The 20,232-nt window shown below is 38.1% G+C and overlaps 1 protein-coding gene across 2 annotated transcripts in view; it reads right to left on the bottom strand.

Moving 5' to 3' along the window:
• LOC108712397 (5-hydroxytryptamine receptor 4) overlaps positions 1-20,232 on the bottom strand; it is a 230,427-nt gene that overhangs the window by 2,189 nt on the left and 208,006 nt on the right. The window lies entirely within an intron of this gene.

A 20,232-nucleotide genomic window follows, 5' to 3' on the forward strand; every position in this document is an offset into this window, starting at 1 on the left:
GATATGATGAGTATTCGGGGATATGATTAAGCTGAACTGCGAGGATGATAGCCTGTTGTCACAGCCGGGTGGCAGGTCCCTGGCAATGGGGAGAGTTGGTTGACAGGGTGAATTTTACCAAGTCCCAAGTTGGTCAGGGAGACTTGGTTGGTGGTTTTCCTCTCTTAAGGTGGCCATACACTGAGAGATCCGCTTGTTTGGCGATGTCGCCAAATGAGCGGATCTCTCCCCGATATGCCCACCTTCAGGATCAATGAATAGATGCGGCCGCGATCCGACGGGATTTTTCGTCCCATCCGATTGAGATCTGGCCGACTTTTGGCCAGATCTCAATCGGTGAAGCCCGTTGGGGGGGCCCCATACATGGGCCAACAAGCTGCCGACACGGTCTGTCGGCAGCTTTTATCGGCCCGTGTATGCCCACCTTAAGAGCGTTGGTCTCTGGGAGAGTATGTTACATTGGTTGAACCATGTAATCCAGGGTATCCACCATAATGGAAGGCACAAGTGGCTTGTGGATGGTACCATTGTCCTGAACCTAATTTGGTCCATTGCCAGGGATCTTGCAGAGGATAAGTTACTATGTTACTGTTATTCAAATGTTGATATTTTAGTGTAATATGGAACTGTTATTTATACATCTATGTTATGTAATGTTAATGCTTATGTATATGTAATGAAGCTGTGTCCGACAAAGATTCCATCTGTAAAACAGTAGTAAGTGTTAATTATTTTTAGGCCAGTTTGGGGGGAATGAGGCAAGTATTTGTCTCTGCCCATTTCAAGGCTTTGCCTACACAAACTGGTCAACATGCTTTATACTGGGCTAAATGAAATACATTAACATGGTGCTTTACAGTGGCTGCCAACACTGGACTGATGTAACGGATGTTACTAGTTTTTAATCAAAGCTAACTATATAAGTTAAAAACTGCATTTGGTAACACACTCAAATGATGCTCTTCCTCAACATACAGTATTATAAATGTGTTATTCAATATAATAATAATTTTGAAGAGACATTCTGTATAGTAGTGGAAGACTGATATAAACTCTAATATTGTCCCTACTTAAGTAATAATAATAACTCATTGAGAAGATTATATTAAAAAGCTGTGCCAGCAATTGGCAGCATTCCACTGATGATGAGGATGCATTTGTTGTTGGTGTCCTCTATGAACTTCCCACCTCAGTAATTCGGCTTGTGTGATTTGATTTACATCCAGCAGAGACTTGGCACATGCTGCATTCTTCATTTCATGGTTTTAAAATGTAATAACTCTCAAGACAGAAATAATGCTTTAAATATGAATAGGTTTAACCTACCATAGGTTAAACGAGAAGGAAAGGTTAAAACTAAGAAAGCCTTATCAGAAAGGTCCACCTAAATATCCCAGTAAACCTTTAAAGTAGTGGTGCTCTGAGTCTTCTCTTACTTTCCTTCTATTGTTTACACATGGGCTTCTATATCATACTTCCTGCTTCAGTTTATACCTCCTTGCCCCGGGCGTGAGCATGCTCAGTTTGCTCCTCCCCCTCCACCCCTTCCTTCTCTGCTGTAATCTGAGCCCAGAGCTACAAGTGAGCAGGGAGAGACTCGGACAGGGTAATACTGCAGCTCCTATCCTAAACAGAGAGCTTCTAGAGCTTTTTACTCGGGTATGGTAAAACATTCTACAGAATAAATATAGCATTCTAGCTTGTACTATTGCAGCTAATCTATTGGCAATAAAATGCCTCCATAGCTTTCCTTCTCCTTTAAGACAATTTATACCAATATGTTAATTTATAAGCATTAGGACAAGGTACGGATTTTGGTATGACTAATGTGCAGCTATATTAAAAATCCATTTGGGATATCCTTACGGTTTCCCAGCAGCTCAACCATTTTTTCCCTATTTAACAACAGTTTCTTGTCTATCAGAAAAGTGTTAACACATTTGCCTCCCTTGCTAATGTGTCAATTTGTTATCTGAGAAGCCAAACACAATTATTTTCAATGGGCTCAAATGGGATCCAAATCCTTACTTACTAATACCCTATCTCATGTAAGACGAAAGCGCAGAAAAAAAGTTGTCAATTACAAAATGATTGGTATTTTTTCCAGTGGTAACTTTGGGTACCGCTTGGTAGATCATTCGTTGATAAACTATATTGCCATTGAGTTGTATAGATGACATCTAGGGTATTAACACTTCTACCCAGGGGAGTTTCTGGCTGCTCTGCTAACTACATAAGCCTGACTCTTAATATAACATCAGCAAAGAGGAAGAGGATGGAGTTTCTGGGGGACTCAGTGGATTTTTTTTATTCCTATGTTAACTATCCTAAACCTGACTCTCATTATAACAAGAAAGATCACTCCTGAGGCTGAACCTTGGGATCTTTACGGATTTTATGAACTGGGGAATACACATGACATCTCTAGAAAATTCTCAGTTTTTCTTGGGAATGCCTAACGTGGATGGAAAATCCCCCCTCCCAAATCTCTATACTGGGCAATGAGTCAGTGCAGTGTAGGGGGTTTTATAGCAAGTCAAATGGCTTACACAAATCACCTGTGGCCAGATTGGCAACAGGTGAAACAATTAAGCACAAACGGGGGAATGTAATAAAAGTCGGTAATGGAAAAATGCAATGTTATGCCTTTGCGCAAACAAATTTTTCTTTGTGCGAATTTTATATAGCTTTTGCGAAGCTTTTGGAAACTGCTTAGCGACATCTTCCGACAGTGGAAGAAGGTTTATAAATGTTATAGTTTGCACCAGTGCGCAGCGAATATAATAAAAGTTCTCACTGAAAAGTTATGTTTGCTCCAGCAGACACCTTCAAGAGCTTTTTAAAAGTGGGCAATGCACAATTAAAATTTGCAATGCATTAATAGTTTAGGGAAGAATATTACATTGCATAATGAGATTTTTTTATTCTTATTTGTGCAAATTGGTTTTTCGAAACAGTTGTCCCATCTGGCTTGCCATGCCACTCTGTTAGGCTAGATAATTAATCAGTCGATACAGGGACTTTCTTTGTGCTTGTGTTGCTCCCCAAACTTTTTTTACATTTGCATATGGCTCACGGGTAAAAATGTTGGGGACCCCTGCTCTACAGCTTGTATATACAGTAGACTAACAACAAGTCATTTTACTATCCTTGTCTAACTAGCCAAGCAATAAAACCAGTTGTAGTTTTCATGATTCCTAACTAGACGTTGATCAATTTAACAGAATGGGGTTCAAACATAGGGCTAGCCACCAAACCAATATTTTTTTCTTTTATAGAAGATATCCATTTATGATTTTGTTTTTTTAAGTCTGTGACACCCAAAATGTTTTGATCAACATGTTCTAACTTGTGGATCCTTGTTATTTTAGTTCAGGAGGTTAAAGGATTATGGTGAGGAGCAGCAGATTGACTCAGGCTAACCTCTGAGAATGTATCAGAATGTATGATTGCAATTCCTTTCTGAGCATCTGTGCTTCTTAATGATTCCTCATAATTGAATGTGTTTGTTTTTGCTATTGTGACCTGGCAGTAAGCCCAAGTATGTATTGTACTGTCTGAGCCCAGTAACTATATATGAAGTGTGCACAATAGAGCCCTAGAAAATTATAGTAACTGACTAGACTGAGAATAGATTCATTTTTTCCATGGCAACTAGGGCAAGGGAAACTAAGCAATTGTTTAAATGTCTTATCTCTAACTGCTACATCTCTCAGTAGGTTAACACACCAAAGCCAGTATCTAAGCATGGAGAGACCAACATCAATATTTTGTTGACCTCATCAGCACTAAAGGATATTCTAATGTATGTTTTTTTTTTCTTCTTCTATTTCATGCTTTCTGTAAAATCATAAAATCACTTTCACTTGCAAAATAAAATTAGGGCTAACGGAAGCTTCAATTTAGAAAATGAAGCTTTATGTCAGGCCAGTATTTTTCTAACCCCCAGAGAGAGTTTCTTAGTTTGATCTGGTCGTCTGTAAAACAATAGCTAGCCTCGCTCAAAACTATCCTGTGGTGATACCTTTGTTATTGTCTCTGCCACCTACATATGAAAATATTGTTTATTAAAATAGACTAGGGAAAAGCAGAGCTATAAACAAGAATTGTGTTATATCACCCAATGGGGCCTTGTAACGCTGCCAACGATTTAATCTATTGCACAGAAAATTAATTACAAATCCAAAGTCAGAAAACCATTGTACAACATATTTCTTAGGTGCATTTTCTGAAGGATAACCCTACTTTACTTATATTGTAAAATACAAGATATATTATTTTTTTATCAACAACTTTAAATGAGTGACACAAGAGACATCATTAACCACGGATTGTTATTGGTGACATCAATAAACATCTTTTATATAAGGAGTAATGCCCCCCTGTTGTAAAACAAAGATTTTAGAAGTAACATGACCATATAAAGACATGAGAGAAAAAATAGTGATTTTATTCTTAAGCAGAACTCCGATACATGATGTGGATTATGAAAATAAACACATTTTATTATTTCTGCAGTGAGACTGAATTAGTATCATAGACTGTGCCAGTCTTGGAAACAATTATGCTGCGTTATGCTGACCTCTGTTTTCCACTGGATGAATATGGCTGGAATATAGTAGGGGGAATTGTATCTCCACTTTTTAAACTTTTTTAATATAAAAATCGACCTAGTTTGAGATATTTTTCTTATTGTTCTTGGCTGAAAGCAATGTTTTCTGGAAAGGCAGACTCTTTACAGACAATGCTGCCATCAGAAATCCTCTGCCATCTCCACATGAGGGCACAGAAACCAGAGCAGTTGGTTTTATATTACCCCATGCCCACTTTTCAGACAAGACGGAAGATGAGAAGGAGTGATTGCTCTGTGGTGATTGCTCAGTACCTTAGACAGGTGCAGTTTCCTGCTAAAAGGAACACTGATAAGCAATTATAAACACTGGGGTGCCTAACATTTGGTACAAAAAGTGGGTAAAGCTGATGATACATACCGTATATACTCGAGTATAAGCCGAGTTTTTCAGCATCCAAAATGTGCTGAAAAAGTCTACCTCGGCTTATACTCGGGTCAGCGGGCAGTAGCTGAGATTGCAGTCACTTTTAATCATTCCTATACCAACAGTTCACTTGGGGAGAGACTGCAATATCACAAAGTGCCCTCTGTTGGTTATATGAAAGAATAACAGTGTGCCCTCTGTTGGTTATATGAAAGAATAACAGTGACTGCAATATCACACAGCGCCATCTGTTGGTTATATGAAAGAATAACAGTGACTGCAATATCACACAGCACCCTCTGTTGTTTATATGAAAGAATAACAGTGCGCCCTCTGTTGGTTATATGAAAGAATAACAGTGACTGCAATATCACACAGCGCCATCTGTTGGTTATATGAAAGAATAACAGTGACTGCAATATCACACAGCACCCTCTGTTGGTTATATGAAAGAATAACAGTGCGCCCTCTGTTGGTTATATGAAAGAATAACAGTGACTGCAATATCACACAGCGCCATCTGTTGGTTATATGAAAGAATAACAGTGACTGCAATATCACACAGCGCCCTCTGTTGGTTATATGAAAGAATAACAGTGACTGCAATCTCACACATCACCCTCTGTTGGTTATATGAAGGATTAACAGTGATGGCAATATCACACAGCACCCTCTGTTGGTTATACGAAAGATTAACAGTGATGGCAATATCACACAGCACCCTCTGCACATGGTAGTGGGACAGTGGGACAATGCACACAGTAATCTGTTTGGCAATTCTCTGTCACCATCAACTTTGCAAAGAATTCCGGTTGATAGCTGGGGGGGTCGCTTTGGCGGAATGTGCGCTGCTGGGAGACAGGGCTGTAGTTGTGTCTAGGCTTATACTAGAGTCAATACTCGGGTCGGCTTATACTCGAGTATATATGGTACTTACTTATACTATACTAATATATAATTGTGTTAAAACAGATTGATGGCTTTCCCATCTGCTCCATTCATTTGGGTAACTATAGAATGAGTATATTTGAGCTTGTATTAGTCACTTTGTATGGCTTCTGAATGCATTTCTTGCTTCAAACTAGCCTGTACATAAATAAAATAGAGTCCCAAGCGACTACATAAACACAGCCAATAGCTTATTCTGTTATTTTTTTTCCTACAGGGCATGTACATAATGTAAAAACTTACTTTGCAAGTCTCTCAGTAAAGTTTTTACACTTCTATTCTGGCTGTAAAATAACTAATCCTAAGAAAATGTTGAAAGATGTCTGACTGGAAAATAAATAGCCTTCAAACATGCTGAGATTCCTTCCTGCAGAGCTGGGCTGTTGGTGTTACTTCTAATATTTCTTTTTGATAACTGTTGAACATCTTACTATGTTAATTGCATTAATATCCAACTGATATTCATTTGCATAGCACATTGTGATATTCAATATCAAAGCATCTGCGAAACAAAAGAAATCTGTACCCCATTTTTCAGAACTGTGTAGGGTGAAATTGACAATAAGGGGGTTATTTATCAAAATCCAATTTTAGCTCAACATTTTCTGCTGCAAACTCCGATCAAATCTGCAAGAAGTCAAAGACTTTGACTTCTTATGTTTTTTGCCCGAAAACTCAGAAAACTTCAGAGTATTGCACAAAACCCAGTGCGCATCAAAAAATCATTGGGACTTCTCCCATTGACTTATATGCAACCTCGACAGGTCTGAGATGCCGGATTTTCTGATTCGGAGTTTAGAAAATAACCCCCTAAGTGTATATCACATATAGTCTTAAAAAATGTGGCTACTATAAAATTGCTTTCAAATGGTAATGGCCATGGTTTTTAAGGTCATAGTGCTTTGAGTCTCATGGGGGCAGAGCCGGACCAACCCATGGCGCAGGCTGAGTATATGCTCGATTCCACATGCACTCGAGCATGCACGCGCAAAATTTGCGCGCATTTACGCATAAGATACCAGCGGCAATCGGGGAAAGACGGGACCAGACATGGGGTAGGCGACAGAGCAGTTATGTGCCTGGCACCCCCCAGCTTTGCACCTTAGGCACGTGCAAACTCTGCCTACCCCTAGTTCCAGCCCTTGGGGGGGGTAATTAAAAGGGCTAGTTATAATTTATCCCCAGTACCCCTTGTCTCCTTTAGAATTGGGTCACAGTGGATGCATCTGTCTATTCTCCAACAAGAAGACAATCAAGCCTTCTTGAGTTTGTTTTAAAGCATTACACTGAATAAATATGTATGGTACATGCATTTAGGTACCTCAGGTGGGACTGAAACTATAGACACACCAGCACTTCCCCCGTTAATAAAATAACAGCACTAAGAATGGTTCAATCTATAATGGTGACGCTGAGAACACGGCCAAGTCACTTTTTACATGTACTTGTAAAGAGTTGTCATATCCCCTAGCAAGCATCTTCTTTCCAGAGAAAACAAACCCAACGATGGCAGTCTATCCTCAAAATTTAAATCTTCAGTCCTTTTATCTAGTTTAGTTGCATATCTCTGCACTTTCTCAAGCTCATTTATATGCTATTGCTAGGGCATTGCCAGTGCAGAGAATAGAACTGCTCTCTTTGCACTAGAAGAAGCAAAATTATGGTTTAAAATCAAAATTTCGGCTCTTATCTTTTCCAGGAATGGCTTTTTGTCGCCCTGGTAACCTGCATCAGGCATTGTCATAAGAATAGTGCCTAAACTACCCTCATATTATTATCCAGAGTCTTGCAAAGTTTGCCACTCCTTGTCCATTTTAGTTATTTTAAAGCAAATTATAATAACTATAATAAAACGTTTTCATATCTGTAAGTCTGAACACGTATCATACATTTGTATAAATTACAGTATTTGTGTTCTTTTTCTGACAAAAAAAAAAAAAATTTTTTCATAAAGCCCTCAATTAATGACCATTGACACATCACAGAGAGGAAAACATCAAAATATCTTTACAGTTCTAAGGTACAATAAAACTTTTAGAATTGCATTTAGAAGATAGCAAAGGATAAAGCAATAACAAAAAATAAACACATTAAAAGGTGAACAGAGTTTGAAATGACACGTTTGTACAATTGTACATTTCATTTTCACTCACTGGGGAATTAGTTTGTCACTTTCTAATAAGCATACAATGATCGAACAATGCGTTTATTCTCCAGTTATAATTATTTATCCTTTATATAGAACCACCATCATTAATTTCCTTGCCCTAGTGGGAGCTTACAATCTAAGTTTCCTATCACATACACAATGGTCAGTTTTATCATGAGAAAATGTCTCTGCTTCTTTCCAATATGATTTGGATTGTAGGAAGAAACTGGAGTTTCTGGAGGAAACCCACTCAAACAATGGAAGAATGTAAAAACTGTTTGTAGACAGGGCCCTGGATTGAATTGAACCTAGGACCCCAGTACTGCAATGTCACCTTGCTGCCATTTATACAGTATGTCTAATGACCTTCACACCGCTGAACAGATGATTGCTGAGATATCAGAGTGCTCCAAGGAGGTGATATGATAGGTAACAAAGTTCAAGTCCTTTATTTAAATTATTAGATGTGCAGTATTAACTGTAAAATGTGCCAAAAGAATATGCCAAAATAAAATACCACTTCCCCTTCATTAATCTTGATGTATTCAGGGCTAGAGGAGCATAATCTAATTGATACAATGATCGCAATCTATATATCACAAAAGACTTGTGATTGCAGTACAGATCATAACGGCTTTGTCTTCATGGAATAAGTAATAGACTGGCAGTATAAAAACTCACTAAACTCCTTGAAATTATTTCCTTCCTGCCTTACTCATTGCAGAGTGAACATTAATTTATCAATGTGTTGTAATTAAATCTGCAAAAGTCTACTAAAAATACACTGCAATGCCTCTGTACTGACATCATCTGGCATCTTGCCATAAGTTTAAGCACAAAAAGTATATCTTCTGCAAGTGGCACTTAACTGATTTTTAGCTGTTTCCTAGTAATATATATAATTTATCATCAATATATCATTTAGAGAAGCAGGTACAGGGTTAATGTGAGGACCCTGCAGTCAATGTCCTCACATGAAATATTTCTTTTTTGGTCTTGTTTCTATAAACCTAAAGTAAAATTAAATAAATTAAGATGTGTAAACAATCCATCCAAGATTAACAAATGTCATTGAATAGTAAATACTACAAAAGCATTTTATAGTAAAAGAAAGAGCAAAATTAAGAACAAAAGGAAGGATTTTTTGACTTTGTTATTATGTTGTATGTTTCTGGTGTGTGGCAATATGGCTTCCCATTGGTTAACCAGCCAATCAAGAGTGGGGTAAAAGTATGCGTAAGTAAACCATATTGTAAAATTCACCTTTTGTGACATAAGAGAATAAGAAGAAAATGTTAAATTATAGAGACAGATGGAGGCAGCAAAAATTACAGAAAGTGAAGTAGCCCTAGCATCCTGATTGTGCTTATGTGAGGCATACTGTTTGCTGTTATACTGTATATGGAACGCAGCATCAAAGAAAGTGAGCAGCACCGCTTTGAGATATTTTAAAAGAAAACAACTTTCACTAAATAACACATGGGTCTTGCAGTGGGATTTTCTCTGTTTGAATTTCCTAGCAATATGCTTGCAAATGCCCCTTCACACATTTTACTATGGCATCATGGGAACTTTATCCAGAATGCTCAGGTCATATGGGGTTTCCGGATAAAAAAAAATGTTGCTGCCTGAATCATTCTGACATCTTAGGAAGCATGGGCATTTATTCAAATACCTTCTTCCACAGATTGTTGAATATTTCTCATCAAGGTTTTATTGGAGAAAAAAAGTGTGAGTTATTTTAGAATGACCTTCTTATTAAATGTTCTTGCAAGTGGGAGTATTTTTCTGAGGTAGATTAATAATAGCATGCCACTTTGTCTCATAGTAACCACCTAGTCAGGGGTCTTACCATGGTGACGATAATATTAGAGGAATGTTGATGTGGAGCTCTAATGACACATTAGTCTTACATTTTATTTATGGGCTATGATATATAGATATATCCTTAATGGTTTCTCCCTTGAGCAAGAACTACCTTATATATAATATGTTATGGGGATTTTCTTATTATTATTATGATCAGAGACAGAGAATCTTCCTACACTTGTTTTTAGATAACCCAAAAGTTGGCCAGTATGTGGCCATTATTGGGCCAGTTCTCCCTTTTTATATGACAACACGGGACAGATTTAGTCAAATTGAAAAGTCAAATTTTCAATTTTTTTATGGTCAAAACTCTTAAATTCGAATTGGAAATTATCCGAACTTGATTCAAATTTCGAGATTTATAAAACTCTGGCCCTTGTGGTGAGGTTACTATTAGGATACCTGGGAAAGTCCAGGACAGAACTTATTTATGCCCCAGGTTCCTAAAAGAGTGGTTCGGGGAATACTAGTCTAGCCTGGGTGAGGCATCTCAGGTGGTTAATTAAAAAGGTATCTCAAGCCAGAGTGTAAGGCTCTGATTTGAGCAGAGAGAGATTTTGAATCACTACAAGGTTGGAACTTTTGTTGTACTTCCTTTTCATATGTTTTGGGGAGACAGGCGGTAGGCCTACTCCTGGTTAGTTAAGAGAAATGACCTGTATTAATTAGAAGCCCATTAAGTGGCAAGGAGTTTATTTTGAACTGTTTATGTTGTTTTGCTGCAAGTGAAAATAAACAGCCAGAAAGAGACTACCCTCTTATGAGTTGTGATTGTGGCATGGGCTGCTTTACCCCCAGAAAGCTGATCCTAGCTACCTAAGCCCTTACGCCCTGTAAAAATTAGAATTTGTCTATTCGCCACCTAAAACCTGCCGAGTTCATGTATAAGTCAATGGGAGAGGTTTGGACATGTTACTAACCTTCCTGACATTTGAGTTTTTTTAAGCAAAAATATCATTTTACAGATAAAAATAGACAAGGCAAAATATGTTGTAGAACAAACTTAAGCATGTCAGTATATAGTATATAGTATATAGATATATAGAAGGTATATATCATGAAATATAAGTGAATCTGTCCCCTTTTACTTCATACAAAAATAAAAGTTGCGAAACAACAGAAATTTGCAAAATGCACTGAGGTCAGTTCGTGTTTTCTTGTGTCGACTTTTCCCATGCAAAGTCATTGGATTCTATGGGCGTTTTTTTCAGAAACTTTTTGATAGGTGACTTTTTTTCCCCTTGGCAATTTTTTTCAAGTGCAGAATAAATTGCAGGCTATGGGTGTTTTGTCTCTGTGGTTTTTTTGTGGCTAAAATTTCTGCAGAAATTTTTTTTGCGGGGGTTTTGTGAAAATACGTGCTTTTGGCAAAATGCAGACTTTCACCTCTAATGAAAAAATGTGCTTATTCCTAGTTGAGATTCTGTCTCAGATAGGTGAGGTACTGTACCTCTCAAGTCTCTTTGGAGTAGGTTATTCAGCCATTCACCATGAGTGCAAACTACCAGCGGGACATTTAATTCTAAAAAAAAAAAAAGGTTATTCCAGCTTTAATCTTATATAGCACCAGCCAAATCCTAACACCGCTATAATTTAAGTTTATACATTGTCTGTCTTCAAACTGCCGTTTATCTGAAAAACAGCTTCCCTACTGTTTTTCGAACTGCATTAGTATTTTGCAAGGATATTGAATGTGAAAATCAGAGTTTCTACTTGATACTCACGTGGTGGAAATGGTGGTGATTTGATCTCTGCAGTTCACTCTGAGAAGCAGAGGTGTAACTACAGAGGAAGCTCACCCTGCAGTTGCAGGGGGGCCCAGGAGGTATAGGGGGGCCCATGACCCCCTAATTAATGAGCAATTTCAATATATATTAGTAAAACAGGACAACCTGTAGATATGTTGGTGGCCTGAAAATAAATGTGCTGTGGGGCCCAATAACATCTAGTTACGTCACTGCTGAGAAGATTTTCTTTTTAAAATATCACGTGTGCTTACTGATGGGGAATAAATGTTTCCTCTTTATAACTTGAGAACCTATAATATTCTGCAAAAAAGTGCTGAGCTTTGTGGCAGAGACTGTATCTGTTGCACTGTGTGGTGCAATTACCTATTTATTTTGGAATAATTAGTAGTCTTGGTGCTGCAAACGGAACTCTGATAATTTACAGCAAACTTCAACATATCAACACACTTCAAAGGCGAACGAAGGAGATGTTAATTACAGAACTATAAGGTAATTCAATTAGGAAAATTAACATGTTAGAAATATAAAACAACATTGGGTGGTGGGTTGGGTATTGATCTAGAATTCCCAAGGTTTTCATTAAATAGACTAAAGCTTCTTGTTTGTGAATATGTATGCTGTATTAATGCAAAAATAAATATTAGAATTAAATATATATGATGTGTTTTCCAGCAGACTGAGTCAATCAAGTATTTCGTTTTTCATATTTGCTAAGGAGCCCAGCAATCTCTTAGTTGAGTTCCTTTCACTAAGCTCCAAGCCATTAATGTATACACATACATTCAATGGTTCAAGGGTGCTTTGTGTGTGCCATGTTAACTGTATTATGCCAAAACCAAGTTTTCTCTGATCTGTATTTCAAGAGGCAGCATGGTATAAGTAATGCATGTAAATATCTTCCTCTAGCCTCTATCCTATGATTCTGTATTATACATGAACCCAAAGGAGTTACGTTGCAAATAGTAGTTAGGGCTAAGGGGCCGATTTAGGACTACTCGAGCACATAAAAGCTGCTGGACTTTTTCTTACTTACGCTCAGGGGAAAAATACCTCAACTAACGAGATTCTTTGCCCCAAAACCTTGAGTGAATTCAAATAAGTTAGTTTAAAAAACAAGCAATTTACTCATGAAACATGGTAATCTTCTCTAGTTACTTTTCTTCACTATAATTACAGAGCTCTCATCAGTGTGTAAATGATATGCTTTACCTTCTGCATAAAAATGCTCAGCTGATTTTTCTATATGTTGGCATGTTGTTGCACCCTCATTTTTTGTGCTTGAATAGAGTGTATGGTGCCAGGAACCATGAGGGTTTAAAGTGTGACCATCTTTTCCAGATGATGTTGGTGTCTGTGTCAACTTAGGGTTGATAAAGTTGGAAATGGGTAGTGAGTTGAAGTCAGAGTCTATTACTGTTTTGCACCTAGGGTGGAAATTGGGTTATGGTTTGTTAACTATCTCCTTGAAATAAGCCTTGTGTGAAATCATGAACTGTTGACTTTACATATTCTGTTCTGAAATTTCCTTCTGCTCTGAGAAGTTCTGATACAAGCTAAACTGCTGACCGCACATAAAGCCAGATAAATAATTCATGCCTCAAGAGCTGTATGTATTGTTTTACAATCTGAATAGCATTAATGCACTGAGAGAAATAGTGATTTGTGAAGATATATATTAGGTTTTTATCATGGACACATGAGCACTTTTTTTCTTTTAGCAAATGTTGTTTAACCCATTCAAATGTTCTGCAGGCAAGTGAAAAATATAGCAGCCAGGCACACTCAGAAAGAATACACTTGAATGTGCTTGGTGGACATCTTTGCATCCCAAAAGGAAGTTGGTGCCCTGGTGTTAAAAGCAGAGAGAGAGCAAAGTATTAATTTATTATATAATTTTTATCATGTGTAGTAAGGAAAGGTGATCTTGAAAAATCCCTTTTGAAGAGGGAAGCATTTTGGATTTATATGTTGGGCACAGTTACCCCGGGTGGGTTGAACAGAGAGTGGGAAATACATTGTTTTGTTGATTAATTTCAGTGTATTTTGTTTGGATTTATTATTCTATCAATGAATTTATTTATGAATTTACTCTTTTCAGGCTGATTATATGAATGCTGTTGCTCATTGATCATTTTTACATCATATTTATGTCTATAGTGATCGTTTTGATTAATTGTCTTATATAGTAATTTATTGATAGTGATTGTGACAGTTACTGTACATATATTGTTTAAGTTTTTCCTTGTTAACAATGTTATTAATTTCACTTAAATACCTTTTTGATATATTTTTCTTTCTCTTTTTTCATTGATGTAGAGGATATATTTTCCTCTGCTTGCCTGGTTCTTATACGTATATGTATTTTTGACAGCAATTATATATTTACATAGTATTTATACCAATATTCGTATCTATATTCTATTATATCTACACTTTTCGCAACCTAGTGTTTTCAATACTGTTCACTGCCGTATAACCACTGCTGTTTTATTACACAACAACCATGGTATGATATAATGTCTTTAATTATAACAATTGTATTCACCATTATTCCGCAACGTTTTGTGTGACTATGTATAACAGCCTTTAGATCGATGATTTTATACATGTGGCTATATAAATGTATCTTCAGCAGAGGGCGCACTGGCTTCTGAGGAAGTGACTAACATAGTCACGAAACGCGTTAAGCCGTGCTCTCACCTGCCCGCTTTATCTGTTTGACCTCATGCAATGATTTTACTAGAAAGTTTAAATAAACTTGGATTTTTATCTATACAGTGAGCCTCTGATGACCGATTTTTTGGCTCCGTTGTCTCCGGGAAATGGACTCCCCTGCAACTTGTTTCTTCTTGCCTTATCATGTGTAGTTCAATCAACAGGAAGCCTACTATTACTACTACACACACTGTGGCATTAGTATCTCTGTGTTGTAGGGAGAACACTAGGCCTAATGTATAACTCACATCTACATAAAAGTATAGAAGTGGGGGCCTTATTGATGCATCTAAAATAACCTAACTTTCTTTATTTCTCTAATTCTTAACTTGCCGTTGGTTGAACTTCTCCTACCAAACCTTTGCACTGTGCTTTTATACATTATTCCTCTTAAATCTCAAATTTCGGTACATTTCTCACAACTCTGAACCCTGCTTAAGAGACACGCAGCAAGTATTTATAAACAGTGCCATGGGGTTTGCTCACTGGCAATATGTGAGCAAACCTTGATAAATCTAGCAGAATACCCAACAGAACAATAGGGATCCACTCAGGGCCGGATATACATAGTGGGCGCCCCTAGGCCCACTACCATTCGTCACCACTGTCCCCTCCAGGGGGACAGGAGCAATGGGGATTGGCGCATGGGAAATTTATAAAATGATTGTATCTCCAGCGCATCCCCAGTGTTTTTGAACCAATGTGGGTGTAGTTGGGCAGTAGGGATGTAGCGAACCGCCGCCGATGTGTTCGCGAACGCCGTTCGCGAACACCGGCAAAATTTGCGAACTGTTCGCGAACTGTTCGCGAACTTCGATCATCCGAAAATCGTTCGATTCGAACGATCGAAGGATTTTAATCGTTCGATCGAACGATTTTCGTTCGAATCGAACGAAAATCGTTCGATTTTAGCGATCGAATGGTCGAATGGGCGACCGATTTTGACGCGAACGCCTATTGGCGAACGTCGCGCGACGTTCGCGAACTTGCGGCGGACGCGAACAGTCGAAGTTCGCGCGAACTAGTTCGCCGGCGAACAGTTCGCTACATCCCTATTGGGCAGCATGCAGCCCCCTAAAATCCTGCCGCCCTAGTCCCGAGCCTAGGTGGCCTTTCCACAAATCCGGGCCTGGATCCGCTTTTCAACCACTGACTGAACCAAGCCTGCATTATTTAATGAATAAATAGAGAGACTTAATAAGAAAAACTTTGGACATAGGACTGTAAGTGGAAAAAATAGTCAGCATTGTTGTCAGAATTAATGCAAGTTTCTATTCTTGCTTCGGCACCAGACATAACAGATATAACTCAATGAATACCCGGTGGGTCATTTCACGTCATAACACAAGGATATTATTTATGAACGCCTGCTCAAGATGACATTTTTATTTTATTTTCATGAAGAGAAAAGGCTTTTAATAATAGCATATTAAAACACGTTGCCATTATTCCCTTCTAGTGATAAGCGACATTTTTAGCAGAGTTTCGCCTTGAAAATGACACCCAAAGACTTCAACGGGTGAAAAAAAAGTGTCTCACATCAAGAAAAATTGTCGTCCATAGACTTCAATGCATTTTAGCAATTTTCACTACTTTCTTCTAATGTCTTGCTGTAGTTTGAGGTTTTCCAACATGTCACAGTGGATTTTTGTTCTGTAAGTCTTGTCTATCATAAACTAAGGAAATTGTGTTGAAAATTTGGAAACAGAAGCAACTTTGCTAAAATAAGCACAATAAATTGGACTTGTGTTGAAATTACATTTAAAAAATCCATATGTTAATATTTTTGCCATTTTTGCCCAAAATTTGAAAGTTGGGCTATTTTAACTGACCTTATCCCCAGAATAATTTGTTCAGAGCTCCCTATTTACTTTCAAACAAGCAAACCTCCCCCTTATCTAAGCTCCAACCTTTGAGCAAATCATTATCAGAGGCTTCTCAATGGACTGGTAATTCATTTTATCTGAAGTTTGTTAGGGCAGGAAGTACTAACAGGGTGGGACTGGGGGGCCCACCGAGGCTACTGCCCCAGGGCCCCCCTGTCGCTCTGGCGTGTTCGACGTATCTCTGCGCCGGCGTGTGCGCTGCGTCTCAGCGCATGCGGGCGGCGCCGCGATTATATGCATGCGACCGGCGTCTTGGTTGTGCGCATGCACTTGCTGCGACCTCCGTTAAAGAGGGTCACAGCATTAAGAGGCAGATATGGGTACGGACCTGGGCCGGCGAGGTTTTTTCCCGGTATTCCGCCGTCCCAGTCCGACACTCAGTACTAAAATGAAAATGGCTTCATATTTTTGTTTAGTGTTAGAAGTAACAGAAATCATAGATATTTCATAATTAAAAAATTAGGCAAAATGGATGTTCAGCACAAGACTAATTCATTCAGCTCATGTTGAAAAGGGTGTGTATACTGTCACTAGCAAGTGTGTCTGTATAAAATCTACAAGATTTTGTTGTGTTCCCTATGATGGTTTCGCCAACGTTTTTACGCTATTTTAATTCCTAATGTAATTACTATACAAAAGACCTTATGGCTCACATAGATTCAAATAATAAAGATGCAATAAATCATGTCGCCCTGATCTTTGTTTATAATTGGCAATGTGACATGTGGTACCAACTTATTACTTCTAGACACATCTATACAATTGCTACAGTATTTATTTTTCTTAAAATTTTTTTTCATATTTAATATAAAAAACAAAAACAGAGCAGTAGGTACTGTATCTAACAGAGAAACCCTGCTAGCTCACATTAGGTATGACATGGTTTTCTAGACACTAACATTGCCACATATTGATCTAAAGAGCTTGTCTGTGGGCACAGCGTTTCTTATCAATGGTTATCACTGCTGTCCACTGTATTTTGGTTCTCTATGATATACTGAGTAATGGTACACCAATTATGTGTTGAAAAATGGAGTAAGGCAGGATCAGAATATACGTATGTGTGTATTTACAGTATAAGATATTAAAAATGATTATAAATAGGAACATTTTAAATGTGTGGAGAATTTTAGATTTGTTTCTGAAAACCTGCATATAATGTTGCAAAAATAAAAGTGACTTCAATTTTTTCATGCTTTATTGTAGATCCTATTTTCCCCATTAGCATTTATGTGATATTTTCTTTGTCCTAATGTCAAACAAAACAGCAACTGGACTTTTTGACTGCAGTTCCAAACAGGATTGTGTAAGAATGTGAACATTCTTAAAGAATTTTTTTGGACCACTTAGACGTTGTCTGGAAGATAATTATTAAATCAAATTACAATATAATGCATACTGCAGTGGACCTTTAAGGTTATGTAGTGAGGTCACTATCAGGATACCTGGGAAAGATCAAGGGGCAGATTTACTAAAGGGTGAAGTGGCTAACGCTAGTGACTTTTCACCAACATTGCCACCCGCAGGGACATTGCCGATTTACTAACGGGCGCAGGCGCCAATTCGCTAGCGAAAGAGACTGTCGCTAGCAGTCATTCGCACTCTATCGCTAAGTGACTTTTTACTCTGTGAATGGACGCTACTCTAAAATGCGGGTTTTACTGAACGTTCCCTCTTTCGCCAGAGTCGCCTTCACAAACTGCATTAAAATAGCTAGATATTCCTCAATCACCTACATTATATTCTGTGAGCGGAAAATACATCAAAGTCCAAAAAAAAGACTGGCGTATTTTCCTTTTTTCAGAGTGATAGCCTGCAAAAATCCTTTGGGCAACCGGGTTCCCCCATACATATGGAACATTAACTATACAGTGGGCTCATGTGTAGGGCATTATAACAACTCTATTTTGTTTATTAAGCTTCCCTGGACTTGTGTAATTAACAGTGAATTGGTAATATAGTTGCTGCAACATAAAAGATATAGATCTTATATGTATATTAACCTGAGCGTAAGACCTCTAGCGAATTTGCGATAGGCAGAAATGAACGCGAGCGCAGGTTCGTTTTAAATTGCTTGCATTGCCGAAGTAATGCTAGCAAAAATTCGCCAGAGTTCGGCACCCAGGACGAAACTCCGCATTTTAGTGAATTAGCTCTGTCTGGGCAAATTTTCACCTGGCCAAGTGTTGCCTCTGTGTGCGAATTATCACCGGTTAGTAAATCTGCCCGCAGGACAGTGTTTTCCTTAGGCACCTCAGGTGGATAATATAAAAAGAAGTTCAAGTGGTTGAGTTCCAGTCTGGGGAAAGACACAGGAAAACTGCCTGTGTGAGCTCACTGAGAGGATTGAAATCACCACAAGGTTTGGGACTTAGTTTTCTGAATGTTCTCTCTCTGTTTTGGGGAGATAGCCTATAGGCCTACTCCTGGTTAGTTAGGACCACTGACCTATGTTAGTTAGAAGCCCATTACATAGCAATGATTTTATTTTGAACTGTTTATTTTGTTTATGTGCTGAAAGTGAAAATAAACTATTGAAAAGAGACTACATTCTCATGAGTTGTGGTGGGCTGCTTTACCCCCAGAAAGCTGGTCCCCGCTACCTAATCCCTGACAGGCAATATAAGAGAGGCATAAAGTACAAACAAAGAAAACCATGGTGCACTTAAAGGAAAGATAGATGCTAAATTTCACAAGAGTAGCAAGCAATCAGCAATTAGATTTTGACAGTCTAATACATATTATAAAATGAAAGGAATGATCTGATTGGCTGCTACTGGTTACTGCATTGGCTCAGATTATTGGTCTTTTTCAAAATAAATAATTTTGTTAGGGTAACAAAGGAGGAAGCTGGCACATGGAAACAGATATATCAGGCAGCCTGAAGTTCTGGCACAGGTCAGGGCAGGCAACAATCAGAATAGTCAGAAACAGAAAAGGAACCAGTAAACTGCACAATTAGCACAAAATAATGTCCCCAGGAAATATATAATATAATATAACAGCAGGATTCACGAAGAATATACACCCAGGAACTACATATGAAAATCCCTCAAATACCTTTTTGAATTTTGGGCCAATCGCCGTGACATCATCACGCCAGTGCATAAAACCCGGAAGTGTGGCGTGCGTCCCTGCTGGAGAGACGGCGGGCGTCCCCGTCGGCCAGAGGGTAAGCCACTAGACCACCAGGGTAATTTATCGTTACAATTATATAATGTCTGCATCTTGTAGAAAATATTTATAAGAAATATTAGGCATACTAAGCTATAACAGTGAGCTATAAAACATCTTTATTGTACTTACAGCATGCACATTACTAATACTTTTACATATTAGCTTATGGAAAGACTGCTTGATGTATCATTAACTAATAATATTGTGTTTATTCATACGGCATTAAATTAAGAACCAAGTAACAGAAGTTTTAATTAGAGACGAAGGGATGTGGAAGATTTAACAAAGATGACAACTCCTGCTTGGGGTAGCAAAAAATAAATGCAGATGTAAGAGAAATGTAAAACAATGTGTATCAGAGCCTGACTGATTGTAAGTAATAAAAGATTTCCCATGATGCATTTATCCTTCTTATATGCAGGCGACAATCCAGCTGGCATCTGCGCTCCACTCGCTGATTTTTCAGCACATATGGTAGTACCATTCAAAGAGCTATGACAATGATACTGTTTATAGCTCGGAAAATGGCGCTGCCATCTGCACCATGAAGTGAGTGGGAACTAGAGACCTAAAGACAATTTCGTTCATGATGTTCAGGAGGCAGGTCCCTAAGGGCTGCCATGATGAATGATGAAAGTAAGGCTGAATGTATGGAACATATTGTAACGCATTTAGACAAATATCTTAAATTCAAGAAATCTTTTACTTGCACTCTGAACTTATTAGTGTAAACAGCGTTAACT

The sequence above is a fragment of the Xenopus laevis genome, chromosome 3S (genome assembly GCF_017654675.1).
Source record: "Xenopus laevis strain J_2021 chromosome 3S, Xenopus_laevis_v10.1, whole genome shotgun sequence".
NCBI classification, from domain to species: Eukaryota; Metazoa; Chordata; class Amphibia; order Anura; family Pipidae; genus Xenopus; species Xenopus laevis.